The sequence below is a fragment of the Lasioglossum baleicum genome, chromosome 18, assembly GCF_051020765.1.
Source record: "Lasioglossum baleicum chromosome 18, iyLasBale1, whole genome shotgun sequence".
Classification (NCBI taxonomy): Eukaryota; Metazoa; Arthropoda; class Insecta; order Hymenoptera; family Halictidae; genus Lasioglossum; species Lasioglossum baleicum.
This window is the reverse complement of record NC_134946.1, coordinates 8,176,128-8,198,744: the sequence shown is the minus strand read 5'-3', so window position 1 is coordinate 8,198,744 and position 22,617 is coordinate 8,176,128. Positions and strand designations below refer to the sequence as shown.

General features: G+C 38.9%; 1 protein-coding gene and 1 long non-coding RNA gene across 7 annotated transcripts in view; both read right to left on the bottom strand.

Moving 5' to 3' along the window:
* Positions 1–22,617, bottom strand: part of Mib1 (E3 ubiquitin-protein ligase mind bomb 1) — a 640,458-nt gene that overhangs the window by 135,106 nt on the left and 482,735 nt on the right. The window lies entirely within an intron of this gene.
* The window catches only part of LOC143217866 (uncharacterized), a 50,121-nt gene continuing 36,087 nt past the window's right edge, over positions 8,584–22,617 (bottom strand). For 2 of the 3 annotated variants that reach the window (XR_013010918.1, XR_013010919.1), the window contains 2 exons: positions 10,487–10,534; positions 8,590–10,414 (listed from right to left, as the gene is read on the bottom strand). This is a non-coding gene — a long non-coding RNA (uncharacterized LOC143217866). Of the gene's footprint in view, positions 10,535–22,617 lie in introns of all 3 variants that reach the window. The other variant, XR_013010920.1, reaches the window with a different exon arrangement.

Sequence of the window (22,617 nt, the reverse complement as noted above, 5' to 3'; positions counted from 1 at the left end):
TAAACACAGATCTATTTACAAAAAAATTTTCCTCAACATCCTCCAACTACCAGCTCTGTAAAAAAAAATGTCAAATCCCCAAGCAGTAACGGTTCCACGCCGGCAAGTAATTGCCCATCAAAAATAGATGAAACAATTAGAGAATAACGATCGCGGGGGATCAAAGGGAATCCGATTATCCGTGTAGGGCGGAGCTATGACTTCCAGAAAAATTGGAGCGCCCGTCGGAGCGTGGTTTCCGGGTCAAACACATCGAACAAATGTGGATTAGAGGGTGGAGGGTTACGAGGTCGGGCAAACAGAGATCCGATTGTTTCGATCGATTCGTAGTTTCTTCTATTTGGCTATTGGCGGAGTCCTCTATCAGGATCTGCGGGCGTCTTCGCCGTTAATTATAGCGAGCCAGTAGAAGCGAACTCCGTGGCAGCCGTTCGGAAATTCTCGGTTTTCGCAGGGGCCGAGCGGTGTGTAAACCGGCGTTGATTTTACGCGCATCCTGGCTGCTACGCTCCGGCTAACAATTAGCAGCCGTCCTATTCGTCGTCCCGGGGAACTGTTGGCTCGGTTTCCAACGGCTCGGCTAACTAGGTCTTCCGAGAGCGCTCTCGCTCCGCACCCTTTTTCGAAACTTCGGCTCTAACGCGCCAGTCTTCGACTGCCTGCTTCCTACCGACGAAGCACCGGCTTCCTGTTTACCACCGAGCTAACTGCCACTGCTTACAACCACCCCCGCACACCTATTTCCACCGTCAGAAAGTTAGAACGCCTCGCAGCAGTGCGTTTGCTCGAAAAGCTCACCGAAATTTGTCATTTTATATCCATTCCCGTTTACTAGTTGACGCTGGAGCTAATACTACTTCAATGTGATTTTAGATGGTGTGGGATTGTAGGTTGTGACATCTGAGAGAGACAAGAACACGAGTGGTATTAGCTCGAAACTATAAGGCAGTTCAGGCAGAGATGAAAACAGCGGGTCCCTGAATTGTCCTTCGTCGGGCACAATGGTTGAATGGGAGGATAGGGCCCAAAGGCCCTGGATGAGTGGTTGGTTTTAGTGGGTATGGGGGGAACCGAACACCTGTTCTCTCGAGTCCCACACTACCCCCATACAGGGGTGTACATAAATAAATGTATTTTGTTTCCATTCATCCTTAAATTAAAAAAAAAAGAGGATGTGACATCTGAGTCTAGCGTAAACAGAGATTTTTCTTATCTGCATCAGAGATTTTGGTAAAAATTAAGCATTTATGATGTACAATATGGAAAATTAGGGACGGTTTAAGACGTCACTGTGCTGACCTTCAGTTTGAAAGGTACAAAACCCCAACACGTTTGCTATTTTTCTACTTGTTGTCAGAAAAAGACACTTCCCTGATGGTGAATTAATTTCCAATTAAGAGTTTTTCATCGATTTCAGAGATTTTAGGAAAAATTAAACATTGTACAATGTAATATATGGAATATTAACGTAGGTTTAAGTCATCACTTTCCTACTTTTCAGTTTGTTTAAAAGTTGCAATACTTCCAAGTTCGCTGTTTCTACCTATCTTCATAAAAAAAACACTGGTCGAAACAAAATCGCATGATGAAGCATACGTAAAACTGTGGGGGGGGGGGGTTTAAGTAATTACTAGACTGCGGATCTTCATGCATTTATAGCAAAATTGAGTATATCAAATTTGAAATTGTTGAACAATTTTAAAAATTGAAGATGCCAATATTATAATCTCTCCTCTTTAAGATCATTAAGGGAAGAAGTGACATTTTCAATTTAGTTTCTATTTCTTGCAATCGGTGCAGACAATTTTCATTTTGCATTGATTGCAACATACAGGAGCCAAATGAAAATTTCACTGATGGCCCTAAATCTTTTTAATATGTCCACTGTTTTAAATTGTACGTACCCCTTTTTGTAATAAATGCATAAAATCCGCAGACTAGTCATCACATCGCAGAATTCGAGTTTGTTTATAGACTGCAAGCCTGTAAATAATTTCGATTTCTTTTCACGAAGAACATTCTATGATTGTACTTATGAATTTTGTATCTATAAAACTAAGAATGGAGATGTTCCGAGGGATGAGATATTTCAAGATCGACACTCGATTATGCCCCCGCCATGATTTTAATTTACTGACTCGTTACGCGGCAAAGAATGTTCATAACTCGATCGGGGAAAGTCGATGATTGATCGAGAAACTTGGACGACGTGTCAGCGGATCTGTTTTAATCGGTTCTGGTTCGGGCACGGGCTAATCTAATTCACGATGATCGGTTTAGTATTTATAATTACGGGAAAGTAACCAACTACCACACTGCTTACGCAGCCGGACCCCAAGTGAGTCAATCAATCAAGGAGATTACATTCTTGTCGGCGAAAGTTTCAAGTCAGCCGTAAATTTTAAACGAGGGGAGGCTGCAACACCTCGAGACCTGTAATCGATACTCTACTCCATTTCCTGTAGTGTGTCTTCCGACTCCGTTCTAATATCGCTAGAGACATCGCCATAACTTTTACGGGTCAAATACCAAATATTCCCGAAGTCGAAAATGACAATTTACGAACCGACCTCGAAACGGACGAGATCTCATTCGATCTTTTTTCCCCTTAAAAGATCCCGAAAAATTAAGATAAATTGTTTTTGGTTTTGCATTCAGTAATATCTACGGAAATAATCTATTATTTATGAGAATATTAAACAATTTTGGAAATTGAACCACAATATTCAGAATACAGGCTAATTAAATATGGCTCGCGATATTGTAAACATTTCTAAATATGTTCTGATGTTCAAAAATATACAGGGTGTTTCGTTTATCTGATAACGAAAATATCTTGTGACGCACTGAAGTTACGAAAAAAATTTGTTTACCAAAATTGTTCGGTACGAAGGGCACAATCATATAGTCTAATATTCTTGAGGACTAGAATGGTGGGGAGGGGGGATTTCAAAGTAAAATAAAATTTTTTAGATGGAATGTCGTATTTTTTATACCATAGATCGATAGAGTATCAAATTCTGAGTATAATAGTGTTGACCTTCATATGTATTATCGAAACAATTTTCTTTCTTCTTTGGGTAATACCTCGTTAACTATTAGGTTTAGGACATATGAGGTTCAACACATTTATACTCAGAATTTGATACTCTATTGATCTATGGTACAAAAAATAGAACATTCCATTTAAAAAACTTAATTTTACTTTGACATAATTTTGATTTAACTTTGAAATCCCCCCTCCTCACCATTCTAGTCCTCAAAAAAATTAGACTATGTGATTGTACCCTTCATACCGAACAATTTTTCTTAACAAATTTTTTTCGTAACTTCAGTTCGTCACAAGATATTTCCGTTATCAGATAAACGAAACACCCTGCATGTATCCGAGGATAGCTCTCACCATTTAGCCACAAAAATGTCTCAAAATTGAAGATTGCATTGTTTTCAGAATTGAATATCACAAAAACTAAAAGTGATACATATTGACAAGTGTTTCTTAACATATCGAATGTTGAATCTATTTTTTAATGGTTGTTCAATATGGTTCCAACGCTCATAATATTACGAAATTATATATCATTATAGTCGGGAGACTCTGTACAATCATTTTATGTAAGAATCATTCGCATAGGTCTTACCGTTTAGTCACAAAAATGTCCCAAAATTGAAGATTCGATATTCTTGAAACTCGAATATGTCAAAAACTATAATCAATATTGACAAGAGGATTTCTTTGGATTGAACGTGTCAGAACCCGCAGGAATGGTATTTGACATATTTGAATATCAAAATTTCTCACGTGAATATCGAAGCTTTCGTCCACACAGGTCCATATTACGATATACATACAATTTTCAGGGACAATGTTTAAACGCGCCCGCTGTCAAAACGACAGGCCGCCGGTGGAACGAACGTGGCGCGCAAATATTCAGCGAGAGCTCGATAAATTCCAAGGAAACGGTTTCCTCGAGCGGTGTTCTCCACAGTAGGCTGCATATTTTTCCGAGAACGGTGTTCCTGCCACGGCAAGGAATCACTTGAGCCTGATAGCGACTGGCGCTGCTGGATAGCGCAGACAATCGGGGATCCGAAAGTTTCGAGAGGGCGAAGCGGAGAGGATCACGCGTAGCTATTTGCTCCGGGCCGCTCCGGGGCCATCGCAGATCGATTACACGACGCCGGAATCGGAAAGCGCGTCGAAGAATTATGAGACGAGGAGAGGCGGACCTTGCAGCCTGTCCGAGCATCGATGACAAATTTGCTTTCGTCTCAGGAACCGTTCCTGGAACAATAACTCTTCCCTTCCACCCCACTCCTCATATCAAATACCGAATTTCGCCAAAATATTTTCCCTTCCCTGTCACATCTGCGGCTCCTCGATTCGTGAACTGCGTTTCTGATCATCTGCCAAGCATTTTTTATCATGGACAGAAGCGTTCACTTTCAGAGGGGTGCTCTATGTATATATTGTGCCTTCAGAAAGATTCCTGTGAATATGACGACTACAATTTCAATATTCACACAAGTAACCGTGTGCCGTAGATCTTGATCTATCGATTCTGAAAACCTTTGGTCAATATCGCTTATAGTTTTTGAGATATTCGACTTTCAAAAAAATTGCATCTTCAATTTTGGGACATTTTTGTAATTAAGTGGTAAGAGCTATGCAACTGATCCTTGTTTTAAATGATTGTGCAGACGTCTTTAAGACTTCTGTTTGACATATAAGAGCTGTTCAGGAGACGTTCGTAGGACATTCGGGAGGTCTTCAAGACGTCCCTAAGAAGTCTTGAAGGTGCATTAATGTTAATTAAAATAAAAGAAGGGAAGATTAAAAATAAATTTCGAGCAAAACGAGTTTAAAGTTAAACCAATAAGTAAGTAGCTTTATTAGAAGAACGAATGTGGACTTAGCATAAAAAGTGTAATAAGAATAACAATTGCAATTAAAATCACAATAAAAATAATAGACATTAGAATTACAATTACAATTAAAATCACAATAAAAATTGAAATTGGAATTGACATTTAAATTGAAATTGGAATTGAAATTGGAATTGAAATTTGAATCGAAATCGAAATTGAAATTGAAATTGGAATTGGAATTGAAATTGCAATTGCCATTTAAATTGGAATTGTAATTGAAACTGGTATTGAAATTGGAATTGAAATTGGAATTGAAATTGGAATTGAAATTGGAATTGAAATTTGAATCGAAATCGAAATTGAAATTGAAATTGGAATTGGAATTGAAATTGCAATTGCCATTTAAATTGGAATTGTAATTGAAACTGGTATTGAAATTGGAATTGAAATTGGAATTGAAATTGAAATTGAAATAAAAATTGAAGCAAAAACACTAACTCGAACAAATAATACCAATGCTAATGGGTAAACCACACTGTTTATGGTCTTAAAGACGTCTTTTTAGGACGTAAGACTTTCAGACCTAAAAAATTGGCTAAAATGGACGTCTTGAAGGCGTCATGTGCTATCTGGGAATATTTAATTTTATAATATTGTAAATTTTTAATCGCGTTTCAAAAATTACTTAAGCATATATCCCTGGGATGTCTATGACTGACTGTAGGTAATCCATTGCTATCTCCGTTACAATTTACGCTCCGGTAATGTTATGTTAGCGCAGAGAAATTGTGGTTGCAATCGATTATAGAAAATTATCGCAGGATCGAGTTCCGCCGGAAGGAAACACGTATACGTCTACTTTAAAAGCGTAGCGGGTTACGTAACGATATTGTTCGAGTCATGAAATACGACAGTGAACGCTCACACGTCGCATTAAATTACAGAGTTCATTTAGGAAAAACTTCACGTAGGTGTACTTTACTTATACACGGGCCTGCCTGACGCGAGATGTGAATTACGTAGCTCGTGTTAACGTCCGCCGAAAGTTCTGGAAGAGTGCAACTTCTAACCGTAGCCTTTATGCATACATCAACAATCAAGAAAATTAAATCATCTTTCCACAATTTTTATAACTTCCCACTCTATTCCGATGAAATTCTAGCATGTTATAGAAATACATGAAAATATCTGACCGATGAGAAAACCTCCCCCGAAATTAGGGGATGAAAAATGTGTTACATCGAATATTTTGAAAAGAGTTTGTTCTTGTATGCTTAGAAAAAAGTTCAGAACCCAAAATTATGTTTTTTTTTCAACGATAAATGGCCTTTACCTATACTTATATTTCTTAGATTCTGACGAATTTCTATGTTGCAGAGCAAACAATAATAGTCGACAGGTGTTTTTTTAATTTTTTAAACTGATCACTTTAAAGGAAGAAGACAGCCTTTAAAGTTAGGGGATGAAAATCTTTTGTTGAATATCTCAGAAACTACAGGGTCTGGAGAAAAAGTTCGACATGAAAATTGTACATTTTTCCACGTGACCATGTTTAAAATAAAAGATGGTATTTTATAAAAATGTTATAGAAAATTACTTTTTGCGGAAACTATTATTTTAACGTATATTAAATTTTTCTTTCCGATGGCAAAGGTCGAGGAGCATTTTAGAGGAACTTTTGACGCCATTGAAAGCAGTCGGCGGCCATTCGTGCAACACCTGATGATCTCGAAGGCAAAATGGTGCCGCAAGACCGTCTTTCACGCCTCTGAAGAACTTTTTCTTCTTTCTCCCGGAGTCTGTGGTCAGGTCGGCGCGTTTTAACCTTTTACAGGTTTTTTTACGACTCGTTACGACAATGCATCCTTTGACCCTCGTCACCTCTTAGTCGCCTTTTTCACTCTCGCCCCCGCCACTCGACACGCACTCACCCATAACGCGGCAAACCCGCGACCACCCTCGCAAACGGACTTTTATAAATATCTACCAGCTCAGCCATCCGTTCATCAAGTGCAAACTCATTCGTACCGTCCATTTTTTCCACGATGCTGAGAATGCTCTCCTTCCTGACATACTTTATGGGCGTCTGTGACCTGGATCCACAAATTTCACCTCCACGGTGCCGTGGCTCCAAATAAAATTTATCAAACGTGTCAAACAGCACAAAAATTTAAGCAAATGCTTAATAATTCTAAAACCGGTTCCCGTTTCACAATTTAAAAACCATGAGGTTATTCTACGTGAAAACCTACGACGAAAATTGTTGAATGAATTTTTTCAATGCTGCGCTCCATTTTAGGAAAGAACAAGTTCAAAACATGACTGTGCGGGGTGTCTTGCGATTCTATGTAAAAATCTGCGTTGAAAATGTAGATGAAATTTTTTGATACAAGACCACGTCCCCGAGAAAAACGAGTTTGAAAATTCCGAAAACGCGCGAGCTATAAATTGATGAAAATTTCGGTATAAAAATTTAAAAAATCTTAATTCTTAAAAAAAATTTTGGCTTTTTTACCTTGTTTTTCACGTTCAAGGTCAATTTTGCGGGGGATTTGTTACGTCATTTTCGACTGAATCGGGGGTGCAGAATCGCGCTATGGTGTCCACGACATATAATTTTGTGACACCCTGTACAGTTTACCCTGTATCCTGACTTTTCAAACAAGATTTTCTCGAAAATGGAACATCGTATCAAAAAACATTATTCTAGATTTTCGACGTGATTCGTGACGTAGATGCCGAGGACACTGTGTAAAGCGAGGTTTGTAGCTGTATACTTCCTTGAATGACCATAGTTTCTGTCGAATACGGTTTTCTGGCACAATGGGAAGGGGGATGAAATAAACGAAAGGCCGAGCGTGATGAGAAACACCGATACTGCGAACGATTACAAACACAGCCGTGTACACACGTGAGTAGTTGCTGAAAGCTGGGGAGGAGAAGCTGCCGAGAATGCGAAGCGAAGTCTCTAGATTAAATACCGATACGACGAGCATCCATTCTCCGGGGAAACCTTTTCCTTGCGGCGGAGAGGGGCTAAGGGATGATGAAACAAAAGGGCGAACCTCAAAGAAGTCTCCTATCATTGTGAAAGGGGCGGGATGTAATTTCAGTGACTGTCCTTGCGATTGCAATAAATATAGACTATTTGAAAAACAAATACAATTACTTTCACCCCTATCCAAAAGAATAACAATTAGTACAGTTACATGGGGGTTGCATTCCAGAAACGTTTAAATTTCTACATTTAATACATTGTTGTTCTGAATTCAATTTGGAGGACATTCCATTGTATTTTGAAATTTAATGTTGTTTATAAATAATGTCTTCGAGGTGTTCGATTTCTTTTTCTCGCATCTGCCAGAATATTGTGTTTGTTATATGTTGTAGCTATTATATTTTCTGTACGTTTCTTTTTTACTGTGCATTTCCTACTATATCTTGATATTTACTTCCAAATGCATGCTTTCTCCAAAATTAATGAAATTTTTAAAATGTGTCTCTACACATTTTTTAAATCTTTTAAATTAGGTCCCCTTTTTTTTCTTAAATTTTTGAAGCTATAATAAATAACAAAATTTATTCGCAACAATAATTGTGTAAAAGTTCAGATATAAATACCTGATCGACTCATCCTTGAATTCTTCGAAATCATCATTAGTGGAGTTGACAATTGATTCGCTTACCTGTAATAGATAAAAAAGAAGAATTTTAGGAAATATTTGAGGCTTGCAAATAAGTGGAAAATGATTTGCACACAATTTAAATTCATAACATAGAAATTATACATATATTAATATATTAATTATATGAAAGCGAACACTCTCAATATGTTAATATATAAATCATATAAAAATCAATATGCTTAATAAGTTAATTACATAAAAATCAGTACCTATTCTGAATATATTAATGTATTAATTATACAAAAATCAATATACCTAATATAGTAAGTATATTAATTATGTATTCAACATATAATACAGTTAAATATATTGATTTATATACATAATTCTAAATATGTATATTAACTCTCATACAATATATAAATATGATTGATATACTTAATATATCGCATGTATAGTGAGATATCATATTGATATATTATGATATAATATTATGCATAGTATAGAGTATTACAGTATAATACTATATTTTTATAATATAGCAATATGATTGATGGATATTATGAAATATGTTAATACATATACCTAATATTTTTAATATTAGGATACTCAACATATTAAAAATTAATTTCACGTACATAAAAACTGATTTCGAAACTTTCATTACAGGTAATATACACAACATATTAATGTAGAACTAAGTTAATAACAGAGGAACAGAACTATGAGCTTGGATAACGAATAGGTCAGGTGCAGACAATGAATCAGACACGCCGTGTTCGAAATGTGTTTTATTTACAAACAGTTGTGCCGGAGTTTAAACCACCATCGGTTTAAATCGGCGGCGGTAAGGTTCCCGTTCAGGGGTGGAGGGTGTAATGGTAAAGAAAACTACTTGCTTGAACTGCTCTTTATTAGACTTCTTATGGTACATAAAGGCCGTCGTGTGCTGTAAACAGCGAATACGGTCACTCCAGGACCTTTAACCGGTTATTCGACGACCTTATCGTGGAATCGCATTACCGTAGAAAAGATTCCGGGTAAAAGACCCCATGGGTGCTCTCTCCGACTGTTGGTGACCATCGAATTCTCGCATAAGTGACAAGCTATAGGTCCATAGAGCCCAGGCATCCGAACGTTTACGCCACTGCAATCCCCCTTAAACATATCTAATTATATACAGGTTAATGAGCGCAGGCCAAATTACGGGCAAATTGAACCCGAGGGGGGAACCATTGTACAGCACTGGCTCCACGGTGATACTGTCTTCTGACGCATGGATGACTCCCGGGACCTTGTTTTTAATTTGGCGAAATTAATTATCTTGTGCAGATGGTAATTTTGGCTTGTCTTCGAAATTAAATTTCCCAAACAAATTAAAGTGATACGTATAATTTTCTAATTTTGTATTCAGCGTTCCAAAATTTACAGTGTCTATTTTAACATATTGAACATTTATAATTTTTCATGTAACAGTTAACTGCGTTTTGAGATTTTCTGAACGCTTTTTACACACGTTCCAATGCTTATAATATAGTAAATGTATGTATCACTGTAATCGGAAAAGTCCAAAGAATGGTAAGAAAATCTTATGGTAGAACAATACATAATTTTCAGACTCGCGAACAGCGTGTTGAAATTTGAAGTATTTGTTAACAATAAGAATTTGTATTAACAGCCGAGTTTCGAGATTACCGCGCAGATCAACACTGGAAAATGACAGCAACACAGGGCAGTTTAAATTTAACTGTCGGAGTGTTTAAGTGCTCTCCTGCTCGCCCTTTTCCTTCCACCCTCTCTGCCCTCCTTATCCATCCCCCTCTCTACTCGAGGAACTAAGTGACTGTGAAAGCGGTCGAGCATCTTGGCGTTTCAACGGCTGTAACGCGCGCCGAATGAAACGCTTCTTGTCGAAACACCTGGAAAAAGCAATTCTATAGACATTTCGCCATCTACGAAATCATGAAAGACCACCCCCTTTGAAAATCCACCTTGTTGATGCCGTCGAACGTTCCATTGTGCTCGCAGCCCGGTGGCGTCTAGAAATAGGTCACATTTTTCTTATTACTATTACTAACAAAAAATTCGGAACTTCTCACAGTTATAAATGCATCTCTCAATTGCAATTTTGTAGAAGCAAAAAGTTTTCATTATTTTATAGGAGATAAGTGTAATTTTTGCAACTGTGTATAGCAATTTTCGGATTTTAAGAATTTTGAAGTATGATGCAGATCTGATTGTGAAAAATTGTTTCTTATCTGTACATTTTTCATTCAAACTGCGATAAAACGGCAACAAACAGTATAACTTTGTATAGTCAATGCGGAGACTTCAGTTTTTTAAATCCTCGGTGGTTGGAGTCGGAAAAACAATGTTTTCAAGCTTATTCAGAGCTGTGTACAGTTGGAAAATTGATAAAAATATTTGTTAACCATGTTAACCAACGTGCGCGTGTTGCAGGGCCACAGAATGTTTTAGAACAGTGCAGTTTAACAGAGAAACCAGCTATTTCCCTGTTTAAAGTGAGACTAGGTATTTTGTAAATTCTATAAATAGTAGGGTAAAGTGGCTAAATAGTCGCTTATTATGGCACTGCCTTATATCTTGTAAAGGAGAAATCGCACTTTAGTGAGAAAATCCTCAAACAATAGTTTACCATGTATACTCAACCGTGTCCAGTGCAATCGCACCATTCTACAGATTTTAGTATCGATCCTCCGCCAGTTGTCTGCACGTGTTGAATATTTTTGTCGTTAGATTTTCGATTGTATCCTTTTCGAGGAAGGTAAGTGATTTTGAAATGTTTGAACATATGTGTAGTTTCAGTTTATTTATATTAATGTTTGCCAACTGTTGGTTTGGGCTGAAATTCATTTTCTCTTTGTCAGAACCTAGTACTATCAGTCCACATGGAGTTCCCAATATGGCACTACCAAGGGTTCCTTAATATGGGTGTATCACCCCTCAAGGTGTATCATATTAAGAACCTCTTTTGCTGGAACCTGCAAATGACACACCACAAAAAAATATTTTTCCCAAGCTGTATTAATTTTTGAGCAAACTCGACCCCAGAATCTTATAGGGAGGAAATGAATCTACACCTGGTAATTTTTTTGGACGAAAAAGAGCATTCTGAAATAATCAAGAAATGACCAACAAAAAGTCGGATCATATTTTAGCACTTTAAAAAACACCACTCTCACCTTCTAACGAGCTTTATAGTTAAACAAAATTAAAAAAAAAAACGCAACTTAGTGGTGGCGAAAGTAGATACCTTCTCCCGTTTAAAATGAGCCTACTTTGATCTCAGTACGATTCCTGTTTATTGGTCTAGAATTTTTTGAACTTTCTAAGGGCAGTTGTGGCTGGAAAATACTGAAAACCCTTAATTACTAACGCGTTTTATAGTGGAGCAAAATTGAAAAAGAAAATGCAACTTGGATGTGGTGAAAGTAGAGGTTTCTACCTTTAAAATGAGCCTAGACACAACCCCCAGGAACCCTTTCGCACAAAGTAGCGGCAAGTTAAATATCAACTAATAACGTTTAATGCGGGTTCGATTCTGCGAGCCTCATTTTCGACTTTCTGCTACTGATCCAGGGACCCTAACTCACAAAATAGCTGGAACAGGGTAAAACTTGTTTGCCGGGGATCGGGGTGGATAGCGCGAGAGGCCGATACCATCAGCCTACAGAGCTCTAGCTCTGGGGGTTCGAAAAGGAGCGAGAGCCGGCAGCCGGAAGCGGCGAAAGCTTATCCTTTCCAGCGTGGGATGCGGCGTTCATCCAGACAGCCTCGTACCATTTCGTAAAGTCATCTATTTGCGGGATTAACGTACCACGGATATCAACTTCCTGCTAGGTAAGCAGAGGAAACTTTCCGAACTGCTGGGGAGAGAACGAAGAGACCCGGGGAACGGCTCAGGCTCGAACGAAAATTAGTTTCACTTTTTCCCCGGTCTTCTTTCCGCGAGACCAACCCCCTCTAACCACCCTCCGGCCAGCCCCTCTTCACCCCTATCTTCGGCCCGTCTAGCTATCTAGCCACTTTCGTTCCGAAACATAATATTTTCTACGAAATTGCTCAGGCCCCCTCTGCATGAATATTTAGCGGCCTCGTGAAAGAAGTTTCGAATAGGTGCAAGGATAAATTAGGTACCCTGTTCTTGCGCCGAGGATGCACCGGGCTTCATCAACTGGCTCCCAGTTTGCACCCCGTGAGCTGCAACCTCGATTAACCCCGCTAATTACGGGAGATATAGACGCAGGCTCAATTTGGAAGGGATCGAGACGGAGAGTCTGCTCCGAAGATTCCGGAAACTAAAGCAGTGAAAATTTTGAAAAAAAAGCCGGGGATGCTAGCGGCGATGTGGGAGTACTGTTTGCAGTTTCACTTGTGCCGGTAGCTTCAGTGGTTAATGGAATATGTGCTTGCAAAACTGAATATTGATAATTAGACTGCGGATCTTTATGAAAAATAAAAATTGCCTGCATCGATTGCAAGAGATAGAAATCAGATTTGATGTTATTTCTTCTCTTGATGATTTTAATAGAGGAGAAATCATATCTCGACGTTTTCCAACAATTTTCAATTTCGTCTACTCAATTTTGCTATAAATGCATAAAGATCCGCCGTCTATTGATAATCATCCAGACGTCGTCCAAGGGGTCACTTTGAACAATATTTTTTTGGGACGTTGGCGAAGCAGGTAAAATTTGGATAAAAATGGACGAGGTAGATCTAATGTCTAATTACTATTTGCATTTTAGTTCATTCGAATATCATGGTAAATCGTTCAGAAAATCGTGGTTCTTCTGTGAAGAATTGTACGATAGCCTATTTCGTTTCCGAAATCACTAGACGTAAGATTACAGCGAAGAGAGGGAAAATACTGTCCGTGGAAGGTGGATAGAAGGTAAGCGAAGGTCAGAAGTAAAAAGCCGAAGCCGGAGAGGACGAAGAAGGATGAGGGTCACTGTGAATCCGGCGACCTTGCGCCAAGGGACAATGCAGTTCGTTCCAATAAAGCCGGTTTATACACGATCTCTGGCAAATACGTTGCAATTATCATATAAAAGGATCAGTCTGGGGTGGAAGACGGCCGCTTATATAACATTCTATTATAGGGACCGAAAGGAATCTCGGGTAAGGGCGGAAGACTCGCCGGAGAAGAGGAGAAGATAGCGCGCGCGGGCGTATTGATCTGTCATCGTCCTAACGGCACGCCGGCAGCCCTTTTCGAATTTTAGATCAGCGCGAATCCTATGCAAACCCAACCCTATTCCCGCCCTGTACTTAGAGCCCCGAGGATTCTGTAAGGTTCGATGGCTACGATCGATCCCTGGTCCAAGGTTTGTCTTTAATGGGTTTCGTGTAGCGAATAGAAGATACTCTTGGCTGGTTTGGTATTCCGGCTCCGGTGCCCTATGGTAATTGTAAAGGGTGTCCCAGTTTAATCTTCGGAGCCGAGCACCGCGAAAAATATGGCGGACCCGGGGACACGTTCTCAACAAAGTTATGACGCAGCAGGAAACATGGTCCCGGCCCTTGCACCTTTTGTTTTCACGAAACCTACTTTTTCGCTATACATATAAGCGGCGACCATTAGACTTCTAATAATTATCCTTGAGTTACTGCTTGTGACTGCACTTTCGCTGTACTTCGCAGAATTTTCTCGTAATTTTAGATCGATTATTTCGGCTACAAAAAATTATTTTTCGAAATAACCGTTTGTTTGATTAAGAATGATCAAATGAGCTCTTCTCTCAACAACTATCTGAGATACTAGAACGAACCAAACGGCAAATAGTAGATACACTTATGGTGTATTTTGTGTATATTTTTCAAAATTTTATAGCTGGTTCAGTAAGGTCAGGAGAAATTATTCCTTCGAAGAAAATCTCGAAAGAGGCAGAGCAGTGACTCCATGCGGGGGTGGAACAAAGCAAACAGAGGGTACAGGGAGAAATGAACTCCGATACATCCATAAACGCGTTTATCGTGGCTAGCAGCGCGGGCCACGTGTATACGAAGTGTCGCGCCGGGATCATTAATATTCAAGAGGTACTGGATCAGATTTTATTCACACCAGCCGTCGTAAACCAGGGAATTGATGGTTCGCGGATACAGATGTCTCGTGGCAATGCTTGTCAAACGCGTGGTATCGTGTGCATTCTGCTTATAACGGCTTATACTGCGACGAAAAAGTGCATTTGCGACGCGTCTAGAGAAACAGGCAATTCTAAGAATTCTTTTTGACGCGACTAGCAGGAGGATAAAAATAAAGAAATATACGCGTGTTCTCCAGCCTTCGCCCAATTAGAAGAATACGTTTTTTGGTGGCGGGAATTTAGAAAATAGAATAGATAACGTTATTCTGAAATAGCGACATCAAGAAATTTTTTTAAACGCGACTGACAAAAGAATTCTTTTTAAAAAAAATGCTAACGTGTACTCCAGACTTCATTTAATCAGTGGACAATTATATCCTTTAAAATGAAGGAGTAAATTACTGAATAAAATTCTCGAACGTCCCCGTGTAACATTGTTGATGAAGAATCTTCAATCATCCAAATGCAGAGTTTAATCATTGTTTTCAAGAGAGAGATTGAAAGGGTCATTATGAAAAAAATTCCGGCCCGCTTCCCGGGCTTTATGTAAGCAGAAAGTATTTATGTGGCAAACTAGTTGCAGGCTTTCCATCTGCGAGAAGTATTATTCTTGTTAATTAATCTCGAAGTCCCAGGGAGCACAGTATTCTCAGATAATATTTTCGAAGATAATTAAGGTAATTAATTAAAGAGAGCTCGACGGCGAAAGGTTCCATAAAACTTTGGCTCGTAGGTATCTCTCGGATTGCAATTGTGGATCCAGTTGAATAAACGAGATTAGGTCTTGGGGACGCAGATAAGGACCAATAGGGGTCACCGCGGACGAGATATGTGATCTTAAAGGCTCATTCGAAGGGAAGTAGGATGAAATTGGCCAGGAATCACGTGAGGGGGGGCGGAGGGGAGTTAAAACTTTAATCAATGCGGGGATGGAACGTGGTTGTCTCTGGCTGAAATAGTAATTCGACTACCTAGCCTGCGAACAGGATTTATGTTACGGTGCACCACCGGCAAACTCGCTTTAAGGAATTTAAACATTAAATCAACATATTAATCTACCATTCGATCATACAATCACTCGATTATACTATCTCAAATGGTACACCAATACTAGAAATTTAATACTGGAAAGATATTTTTCTTAACCCTCAACCGTCCCTCATTTCACGAACTGAATCTGTCCCTCGGTGTCAAATCGACACAGTGGTAAAAGATCGATAAAATAACAAGGTAACAGTTGTTTCTCGATGTTTTTTTTTTTTATTAAAAAGATTTCCCGGTTGTGTTTCGCATTAAAAAAATAAAAGACTGCATGTTTCGGGAAAATTTATCTACAAAAAATAGAACAGTATAACACTTATTTCAGGAAAATTGTGTCAAATTGATACGAGGGACGGATGAGGGTTAATAATACCTTCTATTTTTTCTTAGATATTGTTGTAGAACATGAAAAGACGAATCCAACGACTACAAAGACCGTACCGTTTCGATCATTCAATCTCGAGATATTCATGTCTGAAAGTATAGAATTTTTCTTTTTCAGATCTAGATATCTCGAGATTGCATGATTGAAATGGTACGGTCATTATGGTCGTCGGATTCGCCTTTTCATGCTCTACAACAATATCTAAGAAATAATATACGATGTCGTTAAGAAATATATTGATGACCTTGAAATCCAGTTAAACAATGACCTTGAGGAATGACTCTTTCCACTGTTGTATAGTATAAGTTCGTATGTACTCGTTTTTCGGTAAAGTTGTATTGTTCTTTTTTTTGTTGCAGAAGTTCAGATAAAAGTACAATGTTCGAAGTAGTCCTGTTTTATAGCCGTTCGAAACTGGGTGAAATTTTCGAGCGAATTCTTCAAAGGCAAACTAATTTCCTTATCGCGGGAAAACTTCGCACCGTCGTTCGAACTTCGAACGAAATACGTCCGGATAAGTTATCGTTTTCCTACACTCGAGTCTTTTACGCTCGTGTTTTACATCGGGAATTTAAATGAGCGGACGGGAGGCGAAACTTTAACACTTCAGAGATTATTGCGTATAAAATAACTGGCGGGAGTCACCGCCGGCCGAGTGTCCTTTGCATAATATTTGCGACGGAAGCGAAGCAACGTAATCTCAATTAGTAAACAACTTCGATAATACTTCGCCTCGGAAAACACGAGTTCGAGAATTTTTTCCAGAACGACAGCTGAAAGAATCGCGACAGAAAAATACAGGCACGTTCTTCAGCCTTTTCGAAAAACAGAAACCATTCTTTTATGGTGACAATTCAAAAATTAGACACTGAAAAAAATGTTCTCGAGTAGTTTATATAATATAGAAAATCTATGGAGGATATATGCAACTTTGAGAATTTTTTCCAACGCAACAAGTGAAGGAATCGCAACGGAAAAATACAAAACACGTTCTTCAGCCCTCTTCTAAATAGAAACTATTTTTTTTCTGGCAGAAATTCAAGAATTCGATACTGAAAATAATTTTCAGAAAGCCTACATTGGTAACTTCGAGAATTTTTCCCAACGCAACGAGTGAAAGGACGTTCATGAAAAAAAATACAGAGATGCTCTCCAGCTTTCATTTAATCATATAAAAATATTTTTTTGCCGAAGATGAAACACTAAGGCGGTAAAAGAAATCGTCGAATGCCCCACGTGGCGAGACGGCAGGTAAAAGACTAGCAGCGTGGCGATAAATCTTCGGCCACGTGGTTTACGTCAACAGGCCTATCGTAGGGTTATCTCGTGGAAAAGAAACGTGCAACTGGGTTGTTAATTGGCGTGTAACAATGTTCGCGTGTCCTTGGGAAATTATGAGACCGCCGGATATATCGTCGGAACGGTTAACGCGTTGTAGCGGAGCTCCGGCGGGTTCCCTTCCCATGGGTGTACAGGGTGTTGGTACAGTAAACTTCCATGAACTCTAATATAGTGGGCCGTATTCAGAGAGTCCAGAGTTCACCGCTATCTTAAATTGAATCTGCCGCCGACGCCAATGCGGCTCGCGTCGGGCCAGACTCTCGGGGGCTCTCCTTATTTCGTGGCCCGTTGTTATCGTTTTCTCTCCGAGGTATTATCCCGGAAGTCCCAGGAATGTCAATGCCTCGCTTAATCGATTCCCGGCCCGTTCTAATTATGTCGTGCCCGCGAACGATCGTTAATTACTGCTCGAAGCATTAATTACCTCTTTCGAACGAACCGATGATTCAGAGGAAAGAGATATTCGCAATTTTTTTCTGCGAGGCACACACCTTGCCGAAATTTTTCTCGCGTGTGACTCGAAAGTGCATACTTTGAACTACGTTTGGAAATTATTTCGCTGCAGGATATGCATTTGTTATCTCGTTTTTGAATTTTGAAGCTGTAGGTGAGGTCTCAAAAAATTACGAGGAGTGATCGACTAAAAGGGGATGTTTGAGAATTTTTTTCGAGAGACACAAACTTCGTAAAAAATTTTCTTGCACGTAGTTCGAAAGTGCATACGTGGGACCTCATTTGAGCATTATTTGGATGCAGGACATGCATTTTTGACTTTGTTGCAGAATTTTAAATAGCGTCCAAAAATTTCAGTCTCTCTGAAAGATTGACAGGAAGGGAGTTCTCTGAGAATTTTTTCCGAGAGACACAAACTTTGTAGAGACTTTTCTTTATATGGTTCCAAAGTACACATGTATATGAGCACATTTCAAAGTTTTTTCATTGGAGAAGAAAATATAAAAAGTGGATTTCTCTGTCCAAAGTGCTCCGAGGTTGATGGATGATTGATCGAGACGTGTCTCGTGGCTCGAGAAATGTTTCCGTTTACTATTCATGAAAACAGGTATCGTTTGTAGTAACAAAACGCTACAGGTCTCGCGAAGTGGCGGCTATAAACAAAGAACTCGTTTGATTTGCATTTTTCTTGCGCGGCCACTTAAACGCACGGTAGGGCGCCTTTTCTTGATTGTCACTTCCTGCTGGTTAATTTATTAGCGGCGTGTGAGCTAAATAATATTCTCTATTCCTACCGCCGGCATTTCTGTATTCTGTATATACATATAAGAATTTATTATAAACAGGGACTTTAGAAAACGTGACCACTTTTTGAATTTTCTGCATTAGAAAATAAAATCGTATCAGAGCGAGAATTAAATAAATCGGATAACCTGTCTCGACGTAAAATATTAGGTTGGCAACTAAGTTCGCGACCTTTACATTTCTTCAAACAAAGTCATTTATATATATTTTTTCAGCACCAGTATTTTATGTAAAATTAATCGCAAAATTCAGAACTTCCTAATGATATACAATTCAAAAGAAATGGTCCCTGAATGAGGTTATAATGATACAATAAAAGAATTACGAAACAAATGGTCGCGAATTTAGTTGCCAACCTAATAGATTACTAATCTCGTTAAAAATTAGTCGGGGTTTAAGGCATCATGTATGCTTCAATTCAAAGTAGTAGAGCCACAAACATTTCCCTCAATATTTTCAAAGCATTAGATTACAGCCCACGCTACATCCGGTCTAATAAGATAGGTATGTCTGCGGATCGTATAGTTCGCCATTAGACAGTACACTAATCCTGTTTAACATGTCCGAATTAATACATCAGTAGGTTTCCCTATTAATTAGCCTCTATGGAGGTGCGTCCGTGGTGAACCGGAACGTAGAATATACAATATCGAGCTACCGCGAGGGTTATACATTTAATACCTCAAAGACATAATGTACAAGTACAACTATAACGCAATACTACCATCAGACATCAAGAAATTCTCTTCAAAATTAAAATTCTACACCCACAGTCCTGCCGGAATGAATAAAATCTTCAAAAAGGATTTTTTAAAATTTTTTCTGCAAGACTAAATTATGTAAAAACTTCTTCGACACGGGGTTTGAATGTGCATACATTGGACCACATTTATGAATATTTTCGGTACAAAGTGTTCGCGGTTAACCCCTTGCTGTAAATATAAAAATTCAAATGACCCCAGGAATGTTCTCACTTCAAAGTATAATTGGAGCACTAAAAATGTTCGAGGGCGAGATGTTACGTCTGAAAGGGTTATGTGTGAGTCTCCCGTGTTATTCGCCGACTATCCTTCCTCCAGTTCCGGCGACGTCAGGCTGACAGCGACGCTAGTTGGTTGGCATGACTCGTTCATCCCGAAACTTGCTAGAAAGTCGGTCGACGTTCTCTTTCTTCGATCTCCCGTTGCACGTTATCCTTTTAGCCGTACCAACTTCGAAAAGACGCCCCTTCCTCCCTCGTCCCAGCTCGCAGAGTTAGGATCGCGCGCGCATCCTCAATTTGCTGATCTCGTTCGTTCCTCTGACGGAGTCGATCAACTGCTGGATCTGCGAAGTTGCCCTCTGCTTCGACTCGATCGAACGATACAGCTCGTTAGCCGTAAATCATTTAAGTTCTTGGTTGTTACTTGAGTCAGGCTTTCGATCTTCGCGGATGTCATACTAGTCGAAATTGATATGATTCCCTCCTTCGAAATCAGACTTTAGGCGATAAATGTGTCGGCTGCCACGTGGCATGCTTCTGTCATTTTTGTACTAATAAATAGGAATTTTCGTTACAGTATTTTAACGGTCCGTATTTTATGAACAAATTAGAAATCGGTAAAGTGACGACTTAAACCCCCCCTATTTATCCTCGTATTTCATTATACCATAGTTGATTTTCAGCAAAATTATTCATACCCTTCGGAAAAACAATCGATTTGGAATAGTTCATTTGATGCAGATATAGGCACAGGAATTTTTACAGTAGCTTTAAAGATTTGTATTGTGTAAACAAATTAGAAATCAGTAAAATGATGACTTAAACCCCCCCTATTTATCCTCATATTTCATTGTACAATAGTTGATTTTCAGCAAAATTATTCATACCCTTCGGAAAAACAATCGATTTGGAATAGTTCATTTAATGCAGATGTAGGCACAGGATCTTTTACAGTAGCTTTAAAGGTTTGTATTGTGTAAACAAATTAGAAATCAGTAAAATGATGACTTAAACCCCCCCTATTTATCCTCGTATTTCATTATACCATAGTTGATTTTCAGCAAAATTATTCATACCCTTCGGAAAAACAATCGATTTGGAATAGTTCATTTAATGCAGATGTAGGCACAGGATCTTTTACAGTAGCTTTAAAGGTTTGTATTATGTAAACAAATTAGAAATCAGTAAAGTGATGACTTAAACCCCCCCTATTTATCCTCGTATTTCATTATACCATAGTCGATTTTCAGCAAAATTATTCATACCCTTCGGAAAAACAATCGATTTGGAATAGTTCATTTAATGCAGATGTAGGCACAGGATCTTTTACAGTAGCTTTAAAGGTTTGTATTATGTAAACAAATTAGAAATCAGTAAAGTGATGACTTAAATCCCCCCTATTTATCCTCGTATTTCATTATGCAATAGTCGATTTTCAGCAAAATTATTCATACCCTTCGGAAAAACAATCGATTTGGAATAGTTCATTTAATGCAGATATAGGCACAGGAATTTTTACAGTATCTTTAAAGGTTTGTATTGTGTAAACAAATTAGAAATCAGCAAAGTGATGACTTAAACCACACCTAATTTTCCCCATACTTTAAACTCGCAGAAATACGTGCGAGCCTCCGCGAGATTTACAGCGGCATAGCTCCACTTTGCTTTCGTTCTTGCCCCAGTCATTCTCGTTCCAGTTTGCGTTTCCCGTGTGCAGTAAAATCGCAGCGAAACAGTTGGGCGGAAGGGAAAACCCTCGAAAGCGCGAACCGGACTGAAGAGAAATGAATGTAGAGCAGAAGTCGAATAGAAAATGAAGGGTGGAGAAAGAGGCAAGACGAAGGAGCAACGAGCTGCAGAATGAAAAAGTGGAAAACGCTGTAGAAGGACGAACGGGGGTCGTGCTATGAAATACAACTCAGCCGTTGTGTCGTTCTTTGAAGCATTGTACCAGGCGCCGGGACGCACCTAATGCGGATACAATGGTCGACAGTTGTTGCTGGCCTGCACGGTTTTTGCGTCATGGTTTTTGCAAGACCGACAGCTGCGTTTCGAGAAAAATCCGAACCGCGAGGCGAACTCGTGAGACGCTCCTGCAGGCCAGCCAACTCTAATTAGAGGGGAAAAGAAACTGCTCCCAAGCGGACTCGTCTAATGAAAACGGACGCATGTGTCCCCTCGTTGGAGGTTTAACGCGTGATCTCGCTCTAGGTGGTGCGAGAGCTTTTGGGAGATTGTGGGCCAGGGCGCACACTGGTATCGATTATTGTTAATTGCTTTTTATTTCTAATTCGGCGAATTTCCGTTTAATCCTCATCTGCTGTAATTGGGGCGGCTCGTTGCGAATTTATGGTATTAAAAAGTTACTTCCTGGAAATAAAAAAATGACTTGCTACGGTTTGAACATTGCAAAACGAGACGAATATAGATATAAAAATTGATTAAGTAGCGGCTTGTTTGTACTTTAAGGAATATTATGATAATTGTTGAATATTTTCTGTATTTAGAGCTTGGTGATTAAAAAATTACGTCGCGGTAGGCAAAATCATTCTGGTCAATATAAAATAAGAATCAACTCAATCGAACAAGTAGTTCTTGAGATAAAAATTTATAAAGACCCTCATAAATGCACGGCTTTGCTAAAATGCCTTGTATTTTATAAACAAATTCGAAATCGGCAAGGTGATCACATAAACCCTACCTAATTTTCCGTATACTTCTTTACGTAATAGCTAATCCAACAAAATTGCTAGCGTCGACTTCGAATAAACCATTTAATAAAAATATTCCTTTACCCGTGAAACAACTACTTTAATATTTTGTATCTTCTATAAAAATTCAAAATCGGCAGAGTGATGTCTTAAACCTCCCCTATATTTGCCTGGACGAAATCATGTACCGACAACAGTACTCGCAACGCATCATCACACTATAAAAATTCAAGTAGTATCGCCATTAAATTGAAACCGCAAAATTTGGACTTTCTTAGCGTTATTAATTCAATCC